The sequence below is a fragment of the Clinocottus analis genome, unplaced genomic scaffold (assembly GCF_023055335.1).
Source record: "Clinocottus analis isolate CAN_PGR_092001 unplaced genomic scaffold, fCliAna1.0.p SCAF_7, whole genome shotgun sequence".
Taxonomy (NCBI): Eukaryota; Metazoa; Chordata; class Actinopteri; order Perciformes; family Cottidae; genus Clinocottus; species Clinocottus analis.
In genome coordinates this window covers 9,046,644-9,068,009 of record NW_027176229.1, presented here as the reverse complement: position 1 = coordinate 9,068,009, position 21,366 = coordinate 9,046,644, and positions in this window count along the sequence as shown.

Below are 21,366 nucleotides of genomic sequence, written 5' to 3'. Positions count from 1 at the left end.
AATGTGCAAATACATTACAGAGTAATGAATGTGCCTTTCTGACTGTTGGATGGTTATTTTCAAAATAAAACTTTCCTTTCCCCAACTTCAAGAGGCAAGATGTTTTCAGTAAATAAAAAGGTCTGATGAATCTATTGTATGCTCCTCGCCCATCACCAAACCACAGGCAAACAGAGTTTAGAACAAACTTGTGGATAGAGGAACATCTATCAACTAAAGACCCACTCACTTTGTTCAAAAATAAGAAGAATAAATATTGAACTTAAATTTGTCGGATGGAGAAAATCATGATTCTTAATCAATCTAAATGTCTCTTTTCCTGCTGGCTGTCTAATTTAGAATAAATGTTGCGTTTTCTGCTTCTTCTGCAGTTTTCAAGTTTCCAGACAAATCAATAAATGCAGCTTTAAATGTCAAAATCAACAGTGTTATCTAATTAATATGCTTACAAATATCCACAACAAATCAATTAGAGGTGACTTTCAAGAAATCCTTTCTATCTAATTTCTTCCAATTGAATTATGAGGAAAAGTCAAACCTCATTTCCATGTTTATTTCAACTGTAATGCCATTTGTTTCCCTGTTGTTTTGTCATTACAGTACAGCATTTTTATGATATAGTATCTTTTACACTCTATTTCAGAATTGTAGTTACGGTGAGCAGTGAATATAAGAGTGATTTCATCATTTTAATTGTATTCTATGGTTTATAGGAAGCAGCTTCAGAGCTGGCTACATTTCCACACAGACCACAGCCACCTATTGTGCGGGGCCAATTTATGTTAATAAGCTCCATCGAGGTCAGCTCGTCTTTTCGCTGCTCACAAAATCTTTCCACATTGCAGACAGTGATGACTTTAATAGCGCCATTTCCCAAAACAGAACAATGGCTCAAGGGGGAATGTATTACCCATGGCAACATTTGAGGTTATTTGCCACAGCAAGGTTCCCTCGGCCCTTAAACTTTTTCTGCAGGTTCATCTAAACATGGATCTGTTTTGGTTCTTTTTTGTTTTTCTCCTTTTCTGGTTTCTTACGGTGCTTTGCTTGTAAACACAGTGGCCTTGCAGAAAGGTCTCAGTGCATTGGTTTGTTGGTAAACATTGATTAAAAACTTTTCCAAGTGATGAAAATTTAAATACTTTTTGTGGTTAAGACTAGCCTTGGACAGTTTCAAGTTGCATAGTGTGTGATACATACTTCTGGAGTTCAGGATATGTGCTGTAACTGCCCACTGTTGTGGGAGGAAAAGCACAGCGAGAGTCAGTAATGATCGAGTAACACAGTTCAATTTTGGTGTTTAAGATTATTGGGATTGGTGTTCATGTCACTTGCTTAAAACCCAGGTACGTGCTTTTTTGTTTTTACCAAGGCATTTGCACATAAACAGATCCTAATCAAAGGCTTAGCAACTCTGCTATAGGTGTTTGCCAATTTCACTGTTCGTCGAGCAGAAAAGAGTGAAAGCCAACATGTCATTCTAACTACAGTGTGACTATATGTGTGAATGTCCTTCATCCAAACTAGAACCATGATCGACATCATGCGGCCAACCACGTCATCTATCGATACCAAAGACAAGTTGGTAGATGGACCCCCAATCCACTCAGCCAAAATATCCCTGCAGTTCAGTGATAACTTGTTTGGCTCCTTGCATAATTTCACTGAATTGGCTCTTACATTGGCATCTCCACCCAGGCTAATCTAATCCTGCTGTAATCATTCATGTTATTTCTACACTTGAAGGACAGACACTTTTCTGGGGGTCGGGCTCCTCACGTTAAATCAATGCTGGACTTTGTTAATTTCTTTAAAGATTTTTCGTTCTGAGGTTTTCTGATTTGAGTTAACATTTGTAAAAAGTATTCCTTTCAGTCCCATCCTGTTTACAGATGACCTATGCTGATTGAATTTGACAAAAAAATCTATGAAAATTCCTCGTACACTGTCAAAATATAGAGACTGGAGCCTTTTGCATTTTGTCAATTTTGGAACCAGCTAGTAGTGTAAAATCATTTTACCAAGTTATTACATTGAACTTCTATGTCAGGTTCACAAAGCTTTTATTAGTTGTACCAATAACTATTTAGTCAAGTTGTCAACAGACCAGGTGACTTGCCAGAGAGACATAAATCTCCGTCTTAACATTCTTCAAATTACTTAATTGCATTAAAATTCTATAAACACTTTGCATCTTTACAATTCTGTCACAACTACAGACCCAATGCAATGTGGGTTGTGAGCTCTGTGCTGTGTGAAAAAAAAGGTACCTGGTTAGGGTTGGACTACAATGATGAAAGAAAGGTATCATATTATCCATGTCCTGTTCATGTTTATGAAAAAAGAGGTACATGATGAACTGCTGTAAGTATTGTTATCAACTAATAATAATATATTTCATTTATATTGTGCTTTTCGTGCAACTATCACAAGTTCATCATAGTGAAATATATCCAATTAAACAGTAATCAGATAATATATGGAAAATGTAGTTTTTGAGAACTCTCACCCTCATGACTGATCTGTTTTCTGTATAGAATATTAACTTGGATCTGTCATGGATTGAATAATTCTTCGTGGAAATAGAAAACATGTCACAGATAATTCAAAACATTTCAAGGCTTGAATACATGTTTCTTAAATATTGCACATGACAGAGTTAATGTAGGTGTTCTGCATAGCCTAAATATAAATGAGCCAAGGTCACTCAGCCCACCTGAAAAAAAACCGGAAATAAAATTACATAATTGAAGTGCTGCACCTGCAATTTAAATGATTATGGTTATTGATGACATTTAGCCGCATTAAGAAACGAGAGGGGAGAGCTGTAATTCAAATGTGCGTTTGTGTTTTCTGAAATTAAACCATTGCTGGTTTTCTACAGCAATTACTCTGAAACCAATCTGTGAGCTGAAAGTAGAAGGACAAGCCCCATCCACCCATCCCATTAACCTGAAGTCCTCTCAGACAATCGGCATGTTGGTTGCGTTTGCGCCACAACCCAAGGATGCCACTACTTTACTTTACTTAGGTTGATCGTCAGCAAAAAACTACTGGTGCAGGTCATGTGGAGGTGGTGCAAAGATGGAGGCAGCTAATTGAATGGTCACCCCAACCCTGCTGTGCCATACTGAACTCTCTCTTCATTGGCTGCCCTCTCGGCCTCTAATAACTCAGATGAATGGAATCAATCTCGCCATGCAGTTGAGTGGTCATGGGACATTCATGCAACCGGGTGTGCAGTGAGCTGAGAGTTAAACACTGGCCAATAAACTGGATGCAACTGATCAGGTGATCCATGCAATTATGTTGTCTTTTCTTAATAAAGAAACTTATGTCTCTCCTTTTTTTTAACCTGTGTTCTCATCTTAAGTTATTCCGTTTTTGTTTTTTTATTTGCAAATGATTATCTATAGTCTTTTTTCCTCTACAATGAGTCAAATCCGAAATAATTATTCATTTAGTTTGGACTACTATTTTTTACCAATTAGTCAGACCAAATCATTTGAGTAACCTATCATGCCCTCTGCTAAAACTGCTATAGCAACTTTTAATCATAAAATAATGTTGCGGGTATTCATATTTGAACTGTTTCTCTAACCTCTCCAAAGCATTTTTTTATATTTTACATGGTTTTGCTGTTTGTGTTCAGTCTCAGCATTGTGTGAGGCGGCAGCAGACGACTGTTGTCAGTAAAAACAACTGATTAACCAACTGTGTTGCCTTGGAAGCGAAGCCGCCAAAAGCATACATGCACCCAAAATACACTTGGCCACATCAACTTAGACTGTCTGCTGAAAACAGATTTTTCCGACTGGCTTTCTTTTTTGTTGTGTTTTTTTATTATCTTGTGTGTTATTTGATTGTACATATGATGGGCTTGTTTCATAGATAATACAATTGTATAGGCCGGCTTCTCTCATTTATGAAGTTTTAATACATTTAACACCTTTATTACATGTGTCATTTAAATGATCTTGCTTCTATTTGTGTTGTACATTTTAAAAGTACCATACACACTCAATTAGAATCATCATTGTAAAAGAAAGTAGTCGTAGTTTTTGCAGTAGTCATAGCTAAACTGTATAGCCCCAATATTACTGACATTTTCCAGCAGCCAAGACACAAGAAGGAAAGATTTGTAAGTCACAAAGGTGGTTAATAATACATTAAAAAAAAGAAAATTCAACATTTTCAACCAGCTGAGACTCCCAGTTGAACTAGAAGGCCAAGCACTTGTCAATATTAACATGTATTGGGTTAAGATAGTGAAAGCGTAGCACAAATAAAACAGACACAGTCCTCCGAAGTCTATAGCAGAAATCAAAACATGTTCTCTTTTATTACAGAACTGTTCATATGGAGAAAAGACGATGTTGCATTCATCCAGGAATGATTTATCATTCCAAATATGCAGAGGAGCGAGGAAAAAATAGCAACGAAAATGTCATTTCCCTCCAGGATTCTTGGTAGCTTTGTCTAAATGCCAATCAGAGATTGGCTGAGGAGAAAATGGAAATGAAAGCTTGGAGATCAATTCTCCACAGACATGACTCATATCAGAAGTGAATTTATTTATTAAAATAGTCACGCTACTGGTTCCTTTTTGCATTGTTTATCCTTTTTAACTCATAGAAGAGCATACAGTAGCATAGATGAGTTGCTGGGTGGTGTGTGCATGTGCTGTGCATGACTGTGTGTGTGTGTGTGTGTGTGTGTGTGTGTGTGTGTGTGTGTGTGTGTGTGTGTGCAGTGCTACGGTCCTCCATTGCATTCTTGAGGTGGTAAGTGTTATTTAATATTTAAATAGCCGTGGTATGCACTTTACAGTGTTATCGTTGACAGAGTATTGATTTGACCTGTGGGTTGCTTTCATTAGCAAGTATCAGTCTTACCCAGGCGTGATTTACTCACTTATCCATCTTTACTCATCTTTGAATACAAATGAACCTCCTTTTATCTCTCTGAATAATCAGCCATGTCTGTTAAAATGTAGGCAGCTGCGGATGCCCTTGATGTAGTTCTCAAAGGGGAAACAAACATAGGTGACAATGCTAGACCAGAAGCACATTCAGTCTACAGTCATTATGAAAGCAAACTCAGTTTCCGACTTTAAAGAGAAATATCAAAGCTATGTCTTGTAAATTGAGGGCCAATCCTTCCAAGGTTATTCTCAGAAGAAAGGAGAAATCTACCGTTGCAATCAATCGGTGATTCGTTGAAATCAGGAACAATGGGGTAAAGCACTTGCGACTACTTCTCTGATGGACAATAACTAATGAATCACCATTGCTGTGTTCTGCTACAGATGATTCCTATCAATGGGACATTCAATGCCATTTAAACAGAGTTTCACATGTACTCTCTGCAGAAAAGTATGCCAAGGCCAGACTGAACCAGGAAAATCGTACGAGTCTGTGTCTATTCTGGATCTTCATTTGTACTAAACAAAACAACTTCACTCTTGGCATTTACATTCCAAGGCTTTACCTACTTGTATGTTTACCTCACTAATCAGGATCTTGGTTTTCTTGTATGAGCTGTGGTGAACCCGCACTGTCCAATCAGTAGTGATTTATGGTGTGTTTGTTTCATGAGACAGAAAAGGGTAGCCTTTGATCGCCACAAACAATTGTGGCGCGGAGTGCTCTTACTTCAAATTGATTCTCCTCTGTATCTGCTTTGGAAAGTGCACTTTCTCAACCTCAAAGATCAATTGTTTTTCAGCCTTTTGGTCTTCAGGCAAAAATGGAAAGAAAAAGCCTGTGGATGATAAAACACAACTATAGCAACAACAGAGTGTAAACTGAATCATATTTCTAATGTATATGTTTTTTTCTTATGTACGCAACGCTATTTAAGGTATGGGTAACTTTAACTTGTGAATGACATCACAAACCCAAAATCATCTTTTGTTTATGGATAACCCACATCAAGGGGGTGAAAGAAACTACTGCAAGATGGACACTTTGTAGCCAGTATACTGAGGATTGCATTTTGTTTACCTCAATAGCAGAATGACAAAAGTCTGTGGAAATAACAAAATCAACTTTATTTCAGCCAGACTTTCTCTTAATTAAGTATGTCTAGAAGAACATAGTGCTTCCTTTAAAAAGGGCCTTCAACCTGAGAATAGTGCCTCACCTTCACACACACGCTTTCGCAGCAACATGCCAGAGAGGCATTGGCTGACTCACAAAGACGAAACGTTTGTCACAAGTCAAGGATTACGAGCAGGGCAAAATTCACACTAAATAGGATTATTGCTGATTTCAAATATTATCACAGATCTAAATCAAGACTTGTGGAGCCATCTATTAAAAAAATCTGTCCCCAATGTGGCAACACTGACATTTGAAAAATGGCTTGAGGCCAGGTGAATGCACACAACACAGTCACATAACACAATTAGACGCAAAAGACAAAGATCTGAAAAGAAGTAGTATGACCTGATTGTCCAGACCATTTACGATCAGAAACAACCAAAGGATAATGTCAACATACTTGTTTTTTGCTTACTGTTACTGGGGGTTGTTTTGCAAATGACGGCCATGAGAAGCCACAAGCCATAAGGAGCATTTAGCATAGGATTATGCTATTGCCCTTTGTTTAAAGATAATAAACATCACATGACACACTGATAACGTCGAGTTGACATCCGTAATCACACACATTAAGAGTGATGTCACGATGTTGGCAACTGACACACTGCAGGAAGTTAAGAAGTTAACTAGATATAAAAAAATATATATTTGAACTGACCTACACCTTGATAGTTACTAAATATTCCCACACTGATGTTGGTCACAACTGAAGGTAAATAAAGATGATTGTCATTGAACGTGTCAAATTAAACAAATTAGGAAGTGTTCTTTTGAAATAGCAACAGGATGGACATTAACATGTTTTTGTTTTTTCTGGTGCCCCAAACAGCAGGACGAACACTTGACAACACTACTTTTTATCATCCACCAATTTGATCTACTTATAATGTAATGTCAACATATCCCAACAATAATTGCCAGGAAATCTGGTGCAAACATTCATCATAGCATAGCATGAGCAGCGCATATGTCTACAAAAGATGCACATGTAACAAAAGTGTAAAAATGATGTTTGGGTTTTGTTCACATATTTATTGCGCAAGTGAAACTTAAGCTGTTTTGCAGCAAAGTAGGGAATCATCTCCAAGTACAGAAGTACATTTTACTATTTCTAGATACTAACATAACATCTTTTTTTTTTTTAGTTGTTTGAAAGGAGATCCATTATGTCTTTCACAGAATGACCATTTTGTTTTTTAGCCCTCAGTTTATATTTTGTTCTAAATTTAAAACAACGTGTCTTGTGGGGAAAGAGGTGCGGGTGTATAAGGAAATTCCAAGTCTTTTATATGTCTGGATGGGACAATCCTTTCTGCTGGCAACAGCTGTATTTTTACATGAAATATTGCCACGTATTGAAGCAAGATTTAGGATAACACCCAGGAGCTGAAATCTAACTCTACCTTCATCTCTGCCCACATTTTGGCTATACGCCTACAAATGCCTTCCCTTCCCATTCACCAAAGACCTCTCAATGTTATTCGCCATCCTGTATCGACAGCCTTTAGATTGCTTTCCATGCTTGATTGATGAGGAGGGGAAACAAGCACACTCTATCCACTCTCTTAGCGAGCTCTATCTCTTGTGTGAGACACGCCATAATTTATTCAGGTTGTTCTAAAGAAACTGTGCTGTTTAATAAGTTCCCATGTCTTAAATGGCTGCTGTACTGTCCTTGTTGCGTTCTTGAGTGTATTTCTCCCTATAGACGTTACTTTCCATGTTCGAGATTGAGGAGCAAGTAACTGAGCCAGCAGTTCTGTGGATGCCAAGTCATGTTCTGTTGACCTGCTGGCACCGCACCAATAAAAATATGTATTAAAAAAACAGTGAATTTTGTTAATGAAAGTTCTGACTTTTTTTTTGCAGGTACAGTAATCACAATGTTTCTGAAAACAATTGTATAAGGGCTGGTAATTAATTATCCCCTGTCAAGAAGATATGTAAAGCGATGCTATTTTAATTTGGGGTCCTCAGGAACACTCATTAATCTTTTCAAGATATGGTTCTCTGCTCGAGGCCATGTTTTCTGTTTATTCTCTCCTGTAGCACTATAGGTTGTTTTCATACACTGTCTGCATATGTTCATGTTTTTGCTCTTTGATTTTAAGAAGTTACAGTGAGTACAAACTATTCCAAGCACTTTGCCCATGAAGGGACATGAAATATGTTGTTCTGTAACAACTCTCCTGAAGCTCTCAATGCTGTTCATGTATGGTCATTAAGTAGGACACATTTATAAACATGGTGAGATGCAAATAGGACACAATAAACTGCTGAGTGAACACATTGGTTCCAAGCAAAGTGCTTTTTGTCCCTCTTTCTTGCATGTAAACTGCATAACAGCCTCACAGTGTGCGTGTTCTTCTCTCCATGATGAGATGGGTTTTGACAGTCGTGTGCCTAGTGTTTGATCCGCGGGCTCCAGGAGAAGAAGCAAGGGCCCCGGGGTTTGACAGCAGTACTACCGCAGAGCCCAAGAGACCGAGCATCAGCCACCGCTCACAGATGTGAGCCGAGAATTTTCTCCCTCCAACATCGGCCAAACATTCCCCAGACCGCGGCAAGCCGACAAACACAATGCGCTGGGCTGTATCCACTGTCAGGAAGGAACAAGAGCATTTCAGTGCGCTTCCCGTGTGGCCTGATTTATTTTAACCACTCCAGACAAGGCCAAGGCGGGAAGCTTCTGATGTGTTGCATCTTTTGCAGTTGCTTTAGTGGAAATGGAGATTTGATTTCATTACTGTGTGTCTTGTTTGTCAGTGTAATTTCCATAAAACCACATCCTGTAAGCATGAAATGTTTCAGTGATGCTACATAGAGGTTTTTTTTTTTAATGTTAAAAGTGTCAGAGCACAGCAATATAATCAGGATTCATTTCAAGGACTAATCCTTTTACTCTGATACGAAAAGTTCAGTTCGAGTTAATGACAACTAAGTACTTTATCAAATATTTAAATGATTATAGTGCAATATTTGCACAGGAACAGTTTGTTTGGCCAACCCACAGGATGAATTGCTTATTCTTGGAAACACATGCAATTTGGTTGACTTTGGTCGTCACTGATATCAATACAAATATTGAGTGGATTACCATGATCTTTTTAAAGACATTATTCCTCTCCTCAGGATTAATCGTTATAACTTTGGTGATCCCCTCACTTTTCAGATAAAAGTATTTACTTACCATGTGAAATATCTAAACATCTACCTGATGGATGGGCATTTATGGACTCAGACAATGTATTCAAATATCTTAGGTGAACTCTTCTGATACCCCAACCATAAAGTTGATTAGATACAAGATCAATAACTATTTGACGGACTGTTTTTAAATGTTCTCCTTCAGAAAATGTGTAATACATTTAGTCATCCATTAGGTTAATTATTTGGTTTGTTCAATACTTTTGTTTTCTAATAAATACCTGCAAAAAAAATGACACTCATCAGCTTCATATTTACTTTGTATATTTAATGCTAATGACAACTGTTAAGATGACACTAAGATGTTAAACATGGTAAACATCGGCATGTTAGCATTGTCATTGTGAGCATGTAAGCAGGTTTTAGCATTTAGCTCAAAGCACCACTGTGTCTCAGTGCAGCCTCAGAGAACGCTTAACATGACCAGTAGTTTAGTTACACCTATTGGGCCAATAGTATCTTGAGAAAAGCACAACCTTGTAAAAATGTATTTAATGACAAGAGTATTCTGCAAATGCACTTGACGCACATCCCAGCGAAAACACATTTTTGAGTAGAGAGGGACTTAGAGTTTGCTGCCTGAAAAAAAACAAGTACTCTTGTCAGTACTACAGCCATAGTATTGGCTTCTCATGTCCTGATCCAGATGTCATCATAGTTGGTGAAGTGTTTGGTCATTCATTTGTTGCACACAGGCTTTGTGTCCATTTGAATAAAAACTGGAGATTTTGGGCTTTTCCAAACCTTGGTAGAAATCAGGTCGAGAGAGAAGCTCATGCTGATTCTTCAGAGAATCATCACACTGCATCTCCATCAGTGATAATTGCAGACTCTCTTCCACTTCTTCTGTATTCATCAGGAAGGAAGTCGAGAACGGCTTGATTTCTTTCTTAATGGCAGAAAAATCTTGGAAGAGCTGACTGAGTTCTGTCATGAGATGTGATGACGGACACATATTTAGCAGAAAGGTTGACCTCTGGAAAAGCTGCTCTCATGTGTTGGGAAGTGTGCAACGTTGACGTTACGTAGTTGTGTCTCAAAGAGACAGAGCTTCACACAGCATGCTTTCATGTGTGCGTGAAGCTGTGGTGCTACCTGCTCGTTGCCTCGCAGGCTCTTGTTCAGTGTGTTAAGGTGATGAATAAGATCACTTTGAAATGCAAAGTCTGCCAACCATAAAGGGTCACTCAGCTCATGAAGAGGTTGGTCCCTCTCCTTCAAAAACTGGTCAATTTCTGACCTCAATGAATAAAACCGCAGCAGCTTGAGCCGCGACAGCGTCGCGACTGAGCAGCGCACCTCGGGGTGAGAGAGGTTTTGTGTTATGAAGTCTCGTCTGAGAGGTCTCCGTGTTGCGCTGTGAGCTGACTGACCTCGTAGCTGCTCGCGTGGCATTTTATTTTGTCTTGTTTGGATGGCAAAAATATGATCGTCGAGCTAGCGGGCTAGCTGCCATTTACTTAACTTTCTCTTATATATTTAGAACTTGTCAATAAAAAATCAGGGCTCTCAAGTGTCAGGCATTGAGCGTGACTGTAACGTATTTTGGTCTTAAATCACGCCCTCCCGCCACACATCGTATTTCTCACGCTGAAAAAAAACCCTAGGGCCTAGGCTATTTAATGTGCCTCGACACCCCCCCCCCCCCCTCCACACACACACACACACACACACAAAAACACACACACCCTTCATGAGGAGCCACTCATCAGCCAATCAAAAAAAGAAATGGGCTACAGCCAATCAGAAAAACATACCTTTTGTATCCGGGTAAGATGTAATGACAGTGACAGGCGGGACTGGAGCCGTCCGGCGGCGCGTATTTGTCGTCGTCATGGTGTGTCATGGTGCGTCAGCCAATCAGCGAATCAAACTGCTTCCGGTCACCCGGAAAGAGCGCTGATAGCGGTCTCATTCAGGCTGTTGTGGGACTACGGATCCCAGACACCATGGAGTTTATGTTCCCACGTTTTTGTGACTTCCACAACAAGTATAGAGGAAATCTGGTGGTCATTCATCTATAGTCCATAACGGAAAAGATCGCTCTCTTCAAGGAAAGAAGCGGCTGAGATAAGCCACGCCCCCCTTGTGGCGCCGTGGTTGGTCTCTTCCCCCCTCCTCTCCCCCTCGTAAAGTGGGGGGGGATAGATGTCACGCTTGCCTGTCATCAAAACTTGAGAGCCCTGAAAAAATGGTTCTCAGTTTGGAAACCCCTGGTGTAGGCAGACTAAAAACTAATTATTTTATTTCATTTTATATAAGAAAAAATAAATAAATATTGGTAAACAAAAAAGATTAAGCTCAACTTAGAAGAATACGTTTTCAACGACATTTTGTCTGTCAGCTTTACTTAATATATTTCCTGATAGATTTACTCACACATGGATGCAAATGTAGGGCAAATTAAATAGACAGGAGGGTTTTCAAATAGAAGTTGGTATTTAATTAATAAAGCCAGACCTACACTGTGTAATACTGATACATTCATTTTTGTTCTTTGGCTTCATATTATCCTGGTGTTCTCAATGCATTCTTATAAAACAACTCAGTCTGTTGTTGTTTGAGGTGGTTTATTTTTCTTATGCCAGCTTTTACTGGTTTGATCGTCTCTCAAAATGGAATAAGGCTATTTAGCTCACACTAAGGCTCAGTTAAGATGTGTTCTTTAAACTTATACAACCTGTCGTTTTACTTTCTTAGCAGCAAAAACAACAATTCAGATTGATTGAATTGTTTGTGTTACTTCTTTCCGAGTTGCTTGGATTAAAGCAAAAAATAGTGTGTTTACAAATGAATTAGTTTGATCATAATGTGATCACAGTCAACCATGACAGATCACGCTGCTGTTGATCATAGCCGTGTTTTCTCCTGATCGATGTGCTCGTCCCTCTCCCTCTCTGTGCGTGCATCTGTCTGTTTTACGGTTGACGATTCACAATCCGGAGACCTGAGCCACATTACAAGCATGTCCTCAGTCAAGTGACTCACAAAGGTTCATATATTTATACAGCTGTGTTCAATGTGTCATACAACATTAACACAAAAAATGTACTCAGTTTGCACGGTTTTTGATTCAGTCAAATTCATAATAACCTCGAAAGCATCTGACAAACATAAGATATCCCTCCACATGCATGGAGAGATGTTTTCCAGGCATCAGTCATTAATTAGTCCTTTTCTTATCTTCTTTATTTTGTAACCAGAAGTGCCATGAGATGGTGGAGCTACATATATTCTCTGCAAAGTACAAGGTCTTTTATCCAATACAACACCATGTTGTATTGAAGAAGACCAAAAACTAAAGGGACTGAGACCATAATTGTGTTATGTTTACAATATTTACTGAGGTAATATACAAGTTAGAAGGTGGGTCATTTTATTATCAACATAATTGCCTTCATCCCCTGAAGGCAATTAGAAAGGATGCACGTTTGAAACATTTCCACATTGGCTTCACTTTTCGGACCATGAGGTTGCCACCTGGATGTAACAGGCGTTGTGGCAGCCTGCCATCTGCTGCTATCTGTCAAACACATACAGGAACATGACCCTCCACTCCAGCCTGAACACCATGTTTCTTCCTTTGAATAATAATAATAATATTAATAATAAAAGGATGTCTTAACATGATTATAGTTGTACTTTAAGTGCCCTCCTTGCTGGTACAGAAGTCATAACACAACACAGGGCCGGTACCAATTCTGAGTGGCAAAATAAGACGACACACATCTGGGAAGTGCAAAAAATGACAGTATGAAAATGCCTTACTGAAATCTTTTCATTTTTTTCAATTTGTATTGTTAAAAATTTAGAACTTGAAGCTGAATCTTGAAATAATTATTTCAATCTTAACAACCATTCTAACAAGCTACATATCAAATGTAGAATTCCTTCTCTTGCAGCGGCCCCAGGGAACAGGTTCAGGGATGTAGAGGGCTCTGCTCCACATCTCACAGGATGTTCCACGGACAATTCTCTGGCACTTCAAAGGCAGCTCGAGGGACTTGATGGTTTCTCCTAGACACTCTAAACAAAGCTCAGGGGATTCCCACACCCCTCAAGCAAGACAAGACAGTGATGTGTTGTTTCACTTTACAATGTTGTAAAGACGGCTCTGACATGTCAGGTAATAATGAAACTAGTAGCAATATAATACTGGCAAGTGTATTGATATTTGGTAAGTTGTTTTGTTTGGCCATTTTAGCCAATAATGTAATGCTGAAAACAAGGTTGTGCTGTTTAATACATTAATTTATAAACCACAGTAAAATCTAAGTCTTGGGCATTTCCAACATAAGGGATGTTTTACAGCAAAATAAATCTAATACCTCCATGTTGTTATGATGTTTTTTAAATAGTTTACTAATACATGATCTATATTTACGTCTAGACATGTGCGTCTATTTGTCAAATACATTCTTTTATTTCTTACATGTCGTATTTATGCAAAAACTATTTATTTACCATTAATGACAATGGATTTTTGTATTAAGATCACATGTAATCACTATATATCCTTGCATACTGTTTATGTTCATATATAAAAAATATCCAATTGAGTAAGTATCCAGTAGTCTTTTTTTCATATTTCATTATTTTTGCTTAGCACATCATCAATCAATGCTAAGTACATATATGTTACTAAGATATTTTAATATTTTGGAACTGTTGTGCAAAAGGAGTCAGCTGAGGTGGTTCGGGCATCTAATCCGGATGCCTCCTGAACGCCTCCCATTAGAGGTTTTCCAGGCACGACCAATTGGTAGAAGGCCCCGGGTAAGACCCAGGACACGCTGGAGGGATTATATCTCCAGCTGGCCTGGGAACGCCTCGGGGTCCTCCAGAATGAGCTGGAAAATGTTACGGGTAAGAGGCAAGCCTGGGTCGGTCTGCTGGACCTGCTGCCACCGTGACCCAAACCCGGATAAGCGGCTAATTATGGATGGGTGGTTGTTTGTCAAAATGTTTTTAGCAGTTCATATAACAGCTTTTGTGCAAAATCTACTCATGTCTGCGCTGTAATACCCGGTCGTGGACACTAACTTGTCCACTTTCGGCTTGTCATTTAGCTGTCTTGGCTGCAATGTTTGGCTGTAAAAAGATGCCCTTGATGGATAGAGTGAACATTCACCACTTAAAAGTGGAAAGAGTAACTATGCTGCTCCTGCAGAATGACTGCATGCGAGGAGGAATGCAAGTGCCACTTCAGGCAAGCGTCCCATCACAGCTCTCACATCCATTAAACTGGGATCATCTTCTGACTTGGGTGGTAGGCGTATGAACGTGGCGGCCTACTCCAGATACGCAACAAAGTGCTTTTCTGACAGGCATCATATGCTTGAATAAACTTGATTGTTTCATCGGCGAAGAAGGTACAATAACCCCCCTATACTGCCTGCTCAGCACCAAAGAGCAGAAACACACAGTTAGCAACAAGCTGATGGACTTTAGCAGCTCAAGAGTCAGATGTTGTCAGAGTCAGAATTTGTATATTTATACTATATATTTAAATAAACTATAGGAACTAAGTACTAATATTAGTAATAAGTACTTTTCAAGCAAGCATGCCTCAATTTACGAAAGAGACAGTTGCAAACCACAACGTTATATCTTAAATATCAAGGCACAGCATGAAGCTCATGTTTCTGTAGCTATTTACAAATGATTAATAGCTTTTTTTTAAATTTTAGCCTAAGGCAGGGCATCATTATCAAAAAAATAACCTAATTTAGTTTGTTACTTATAGAGTCTTAATATCTTTCATGATGGGCCAAATGAAATGATACACTGGTTTATTAGTGCTTTTATTATGGCTGAATACAGTGTTTGGCATCAAGTTAGCATATTTGCAAACCTTTAATGCATTAATTAAACATTTTGTCAAAAAAACTTGTTAATTTGCTTGATGAGCATTACGTAGGAGACTGGTATTGAAGTTCTCTGCAAGAAAGCAAATTAGGAATACTTTACAACTCTGCAATTATTTTGGAGAAAATATACAGCACATCCTTATTACACGACTGTGGCTCAGTGGTTAGCATGTCTGTCTTTCAATCAGAGGATCGGTGGTTTGATCCCCGGCTCCGCTAGTCCATGTCGGTGTGTCCTTGAGCAAGACACTTAACCCCTAATTGATCCCCGTTGCTGTGTCTGCATTGTATTGAGCAACAATGCAAGTGGCTTTGTCATAAAAGCGTCAGCTAAATGACATGTAATAATGTAATAATTATTGAGCTCTTCAGAATAAATAAAACTGTGAATTCACTGTAATGCCAGAATAGCATTTGCTTTATCACATCATGTCTGGCTCAAAATGATATTAGCTAACTAACATTTTACCCGATGGAATATTGTTTATTAATAAAGTCATTGGTGGTTTTGATTTGAAGATGTGCTCCAGACAGCTGAGAAGGGAAATGACTGGCCTCAGGCGACCTTGTAATTCTAATGCTGATCCCAAATGGCATCTGTTTGTGTGAAATTGTTCTGCTGGCCTCTGGTTCATTTCATTAATTTCTTTTCAGCTAATTTCTACTAAGCCACTTCACATATGTTGGTCATGTATCAAGACGTTATGCACCCTCAGGGACTAAAAGGCTTGCGGGTTTGTGGAAATGAACAAACTGCATTAATCTTGTCTTTATCTTTACTTGAACTGAGGGCATATAGAACATGCTCTCACATCTAAGTCACAACACAAAGCAGTTTAATCCGCCCTGCAGCCTCGGCAAACATTGTTTAAACGCTCTAGTCACCAAAAATGATGTATGAGTTGTTTGGCATGACTGCGTGAGTCCATATTCTCCCCAAAATCCCACTTGAACCCTGTCACTTAGCAACAAGAAAATGAGAGGATGAAAGAGAGAGCCAAGACCTCATAAAATAGCTCTAATCCACTTCTCACTGATTTCCGACAAGATACATGATTACAGCCACCTTTCGCTACAGTGACCTTTGGAGAGCATAATCACAGTCTGTGTAAATGTGTTCCTTAGACCTCTGCAGCTGGCAAAAGATCACTGGCGTCAACACATAAATCACTTTTAAAAAGGGGATCCACCTTCTATTAGACAAGAAGGGCACCGCCGGGACACACAAGAAAAATCACTCACCATAGAAATGTGGTTCAAGATGTAACAGAAGACATCGACAATCATGTCTTCAAGTATTTACTAACTGATTATAATGGATGTTTACGGCCCACCAAAATGAGTTTCTAAGCCACAGACGCTGTAAATGTATGGGCTCCCATCAAAAGCATGTTATGCTGCATTATGTCATGTTAACTTTACTTGTAGCTCGTACATTATAAGCATTACCAATCTTGGCTAGAGAAGCTGCAGTTTCAGTACATCAGATATTTCTGCAATGCCCTTTACAGCCTCATAAACTACAGCACCGGTAGTGTTGGTGATACTTCATGGAAGGATTATATAAAATTTTGCCGAACTTATAAAACCTCAACTTACCTCATGATCAGGTGAGACTCTGAGGTTGTTTTGCTCAAATGTAATCCTGGTCAATATTGGTTTTATTCAAGAGTATGGATCATATTGATATTGCTTTACTTACTATACTATGCCTTTTACAATTTATAGTTCTACGTTTTAAAGAACAATCGACAAATATAAGCAATTATTATATATTTTTTTATTTAAATTTGCTATTATCAGTATTTTTTATAACGTTCCCTATTTAAAATTATTAAAATAATCCACAAAAAGAGTTATTGTAGAGAAAAACAGAGCTAAAAAGAGAGCAAAAGTTACAGAATCATAACCCTAAATGGATGCTATGTGACTGTGTTAGCCATAATGTTTCAGGGTTGTGTTTGCTGCCTCCCCAAAATAAGTTATTGCAGGTTTAATAAAATTATACTTTTTCATTATATTACCTTCAACTCCAGTGCCTTCTGGTTTCTGTAGAGATATTTTACATATTATTAGTAAATGCATCAGTATAAACAGGCTATTTACCTTTAATTCATCTCTTTTTGGAATATTTTCCCTTTTTATTTGGATAGTTAACAGGAGGGACACAGTCAGGAAACATGGGGAGAGAAAGAGAGTGGGGTTTAAGATTCAATAAAGATCCACAGCTGGAATTAAACCGGAGAGAGGGGAACATTTTTCATCTTTATCTTTTTGTATTCTTTTTTATAGGCTGTGATGCAGTCAGTGTAGTTTACTCAGTTTACTTGGTACTTCCGTTGAGGTGATCTGAGGAGATTGAAAAAAAAAAGCTACAGAAATCTTAAAAGCCAGCGAACATCAGCAGGCATCAGAGAGGGAGAGGAGGCGTTGGCAGGATGAGGAAGAGATGGAGGAAGAGGAAGCTCATTCAGGCTGCCAGCCAGTGTCCCCCAGGCTACATGAAACACTGATGGACTTGATAGATTGGTGAGAGCACCAGGGGGTTTGGGCTGAGCTGAGCACTGACCGAGCGCCAGTGCTGGGAGGAAAAATAAATCTAGTTGACACCAGTCGAGTGAAATCCAGTCCACACAGAGGCTTCATCCAACAACTCTGGCGAGGAACAATCAAAAGTTAGATTGTCTTCGAGGATAAACATGCCATGTGTGGTCGTCGTCATGATGAGGAATGTCTCCGCCGGTCATGATATGGCTTCCGAGTTAATTTCCTGTCAGTCCATTAATAACAAAATATGGATGGATATTCATTGTTTTTGGACATTGATTGATCAAAGACGTTTTATTATTTCAGATGTGCCTCAAGAAGGACTTCATGCATTGAATAAAAGAATACCCAGTAAAGCGTCAATACCAGTCACTTCATTTATAGTTGACAGAGACAGGAATATCAAACTAAAAGCTTTGATTTACTACCAATATGCATGTACAGTGTAACACGTTCACCATGTATGGTTATGTATACATAGACAAAATCATAAATCACCAGTGATTGAGGGTGTCTAGCCTGAATCCAAGATGTTATTTGGTAAGGTTTTTAATCAGCCAAAGTAAATGTTTTCTCTGGATCCCTCGGGGGTGTGAAGGAGAATAGGAAAGGATGGGAGGATGCAGCCAGTGACAGCTATGTGCCTTCTTCCATTAGCCAATCGTAGTGAGATCGAGACAATGTTAAATCTCCTTATGGAATCACGACAGCACCACTGATATGCTTCACACACGCAGCAAGTCAACTTCATCATCCGTCCTCCGAAATTAATTAGAATGGAGAAAATGGCCAATGGATGATGGAGATTGATTCTAAAGAAACACGAGTGGTAATCAATATGGTTCGCTGTGCAGCCAAGCAACATAAGACTCTCCGCACCACCCGCTGCTCACCCCAGGCGAAGGTTAGTGGCCATCATGGTGCCTGTACGTAATGTATGATAAAGGTGTCACTCTCAGAACAATACGCCACAGCCGAGGGAGCAAGGCTCATAAGGGAAATAGAAGCTTTTCATCCTCATAAAGAAAAAATGATTATGCTATGGATGTTATGGATTGATGCAAGATATCCCATAACATTTGAGATCTGAGAGATGCATTTAAAATGGCTTTGAGTGACAAATAATACGGATGAAATGTTCTCAGGAAAAAAGGTTCATGCAAAAATAATTTATCTAACCGAACAATTGGACATTGAATTCAATGCGTCGCAACCTTTTTTCAGGGGTTTAACCCCTGTGAAATGTTTCTTCAGCCAATCACACCCTGACCACGGCAAAGCTTTTGTGTGTTTGAAAAAAAGATGTAGTACACAGCTCTGTAGCATCAGTGTCCAATTTATATAGAATATATCAAATGATGTTTATAAACTGACACAGCAATACATACAATGAAGTGTATTTTCTGAATACTTTTAGTAAAGTCAGTATATTTTCAATTATGTTATATACTCTGTAGACCTTGATTAAATATAGGAAAAGGGTGGTATTTCGGGATATAGGTTTATTTGCTTTCTTGCAGAGGGTTAGATGAGAAAATCAATATCACTTCCGTGCCTGCATGTATGGTGCTAGAACACTAGGGGAGTATCTTACTGTAGCTTAGAATAAAGACTGGGAACGGTGAAACAACTTGCCTGGTTCAAATGAAAAATAACACAGAGACAGACCTTCTAAAGCTCACTAATTAACACTTCATACAGGGCTATTTCCAGTTTGCTGTTTCCCCTGTTTACAGTTTTTAAACTGAACTTATGAATGAAATGGCATTATTATCAATCTCCTCATCCAACTATTGGTAAGAAAGCAACATGAACTAGTATCCACTATAGATAACCAAGGCAGCTCAGCAGCAACAGAAATCGATGGTCAATAATGAATTTGTGGCAGGTCATAGCTCAAGAGCAGGGTAGTGAGGGGTGAAGCATACGTTTCTGTTGCCACGTGGGGTGCATATAAATACGCTTCTTTCCAAAGTCCAAGTCATGAACGGGATGTTGATATGCCCGAGCTCTCCGAGGTCAACCACTCCTGTTTTTTCCAGCCACAGGTCAGCCGTGACAGCCACCCGGTAAGGGATACAATATCAGTAGATGAGAAGTGAAAGAAGGGGATTGAAAAGATTACATTTTACTTTCGCTGTCAAAAATAATTTGTTTGTTATCTATAGTGTGGTGGAGAGGAGAGAACCATATGCAATGAGCATTTTAGTCATGGAGTATGTCATTTCGCTAACAAGGGCTGAATAGTATCCATACTGACAGTCCTCTCTGGCATCTTCTACCCAGCAGGCTCCACTAGATCTGCACACTGGATGCGTTCTACTTTATTTATTCATTCATTTCCACGTGGCCAAGTGCTGTCACTTTGATGAATGGGAGCTGGAACTGGCCAATTGTTTTCACTTGACGGGACAAGTCTCACAAGCTCTGAACTTAAACGTCCTCCTTGTCAGAGGAGTTCTACCATTTCCCTGCTTTTTTGGGGCCTTCATACAACTGTCATCTTTTTCACACGTACACAGAAACAAGCCCATCACCTAACACCCCTGGGGATTTTCTTATTAGAATCTACCTAAGGGAAAAAGGGTCTGTTAGCTTGAATTTCCTCTCCATGGCTCAGAATGCGTCATGCAGGTGGATATTATGGAGTCGACTCAGGCTTTTCAGGGTAGTGGTGAGGACATAACCTTGGTGAATGTGTGGACACAGTGTGATGAGGCCTTGCCGCTGTTGCTGCTGTCTTTTGACAGCCGAGAGAGCTAGTTAGCCAACAGAAACTGGTTTGAATGAGTGAAGCTCATTTGGTCACAGTCAGACACATTTTCCAAATTAAGTGCTTTTTAAGCAAAGTATTGAAAGCTACTGTTTTAATGTTGTACTTGATAGTCACACACAGGTACAGTGCCAGGGGAGCAACTTCAGGTTCAGTGTCACCTTCAAGGTCGTTTTGGCCCAATGCCAATGTGCCCCGTAAGGCTTTGGGCCCTGAACCCTGAAGGGTTGACATCTCCAGGTAAATGGTTGAGTGTGAGAAACTACAAGGGCTTGAAATGGTACAATTAGATTTCGCTGCCTGACTGGAACGGTAATATAGCCGATGCTCGCATTTATTTATAGCATGTGTTTTTTTATACAATCTTAACCTTATGGAAATCCGCCTATTTTTAGGCCCTTTCCTTGAACATTGTATACTTAAACTAAAAAAGGTGCATCACTGCAACCACAAGGGCTATTTGATTAATTGTGGTTATAATAAAAGGCTACACATGTGAGATTTTGTTTAAATGTGTAAATATCAGTATATATGTTACTGGTTGAGTAAATGAAGATGACACAGAAAGAAAAGACAAGGTTTCAGGTCCGTCTACATAGAAAAAAAAGCACTTTCGGGATGATTATTTCTGATTTCTAACCCAAATCGTAGCACAACATGTGAACATTCTCTCTCCAAAGGTTGACTTTGATAAAGTGAAGCAGTACAAAGTTAAAGAGGGTTTAGTACAAAGCTTGCATCTGTGACATTTATGCACCAAACCGTATATTTTACTTGTTCAATACATCCAAATACAGCAGTTTTGGGGAGGGGCCGGGGTATATTTTCATAAAAGAAACTGTAATGGTCTTTGTTTATCATATTA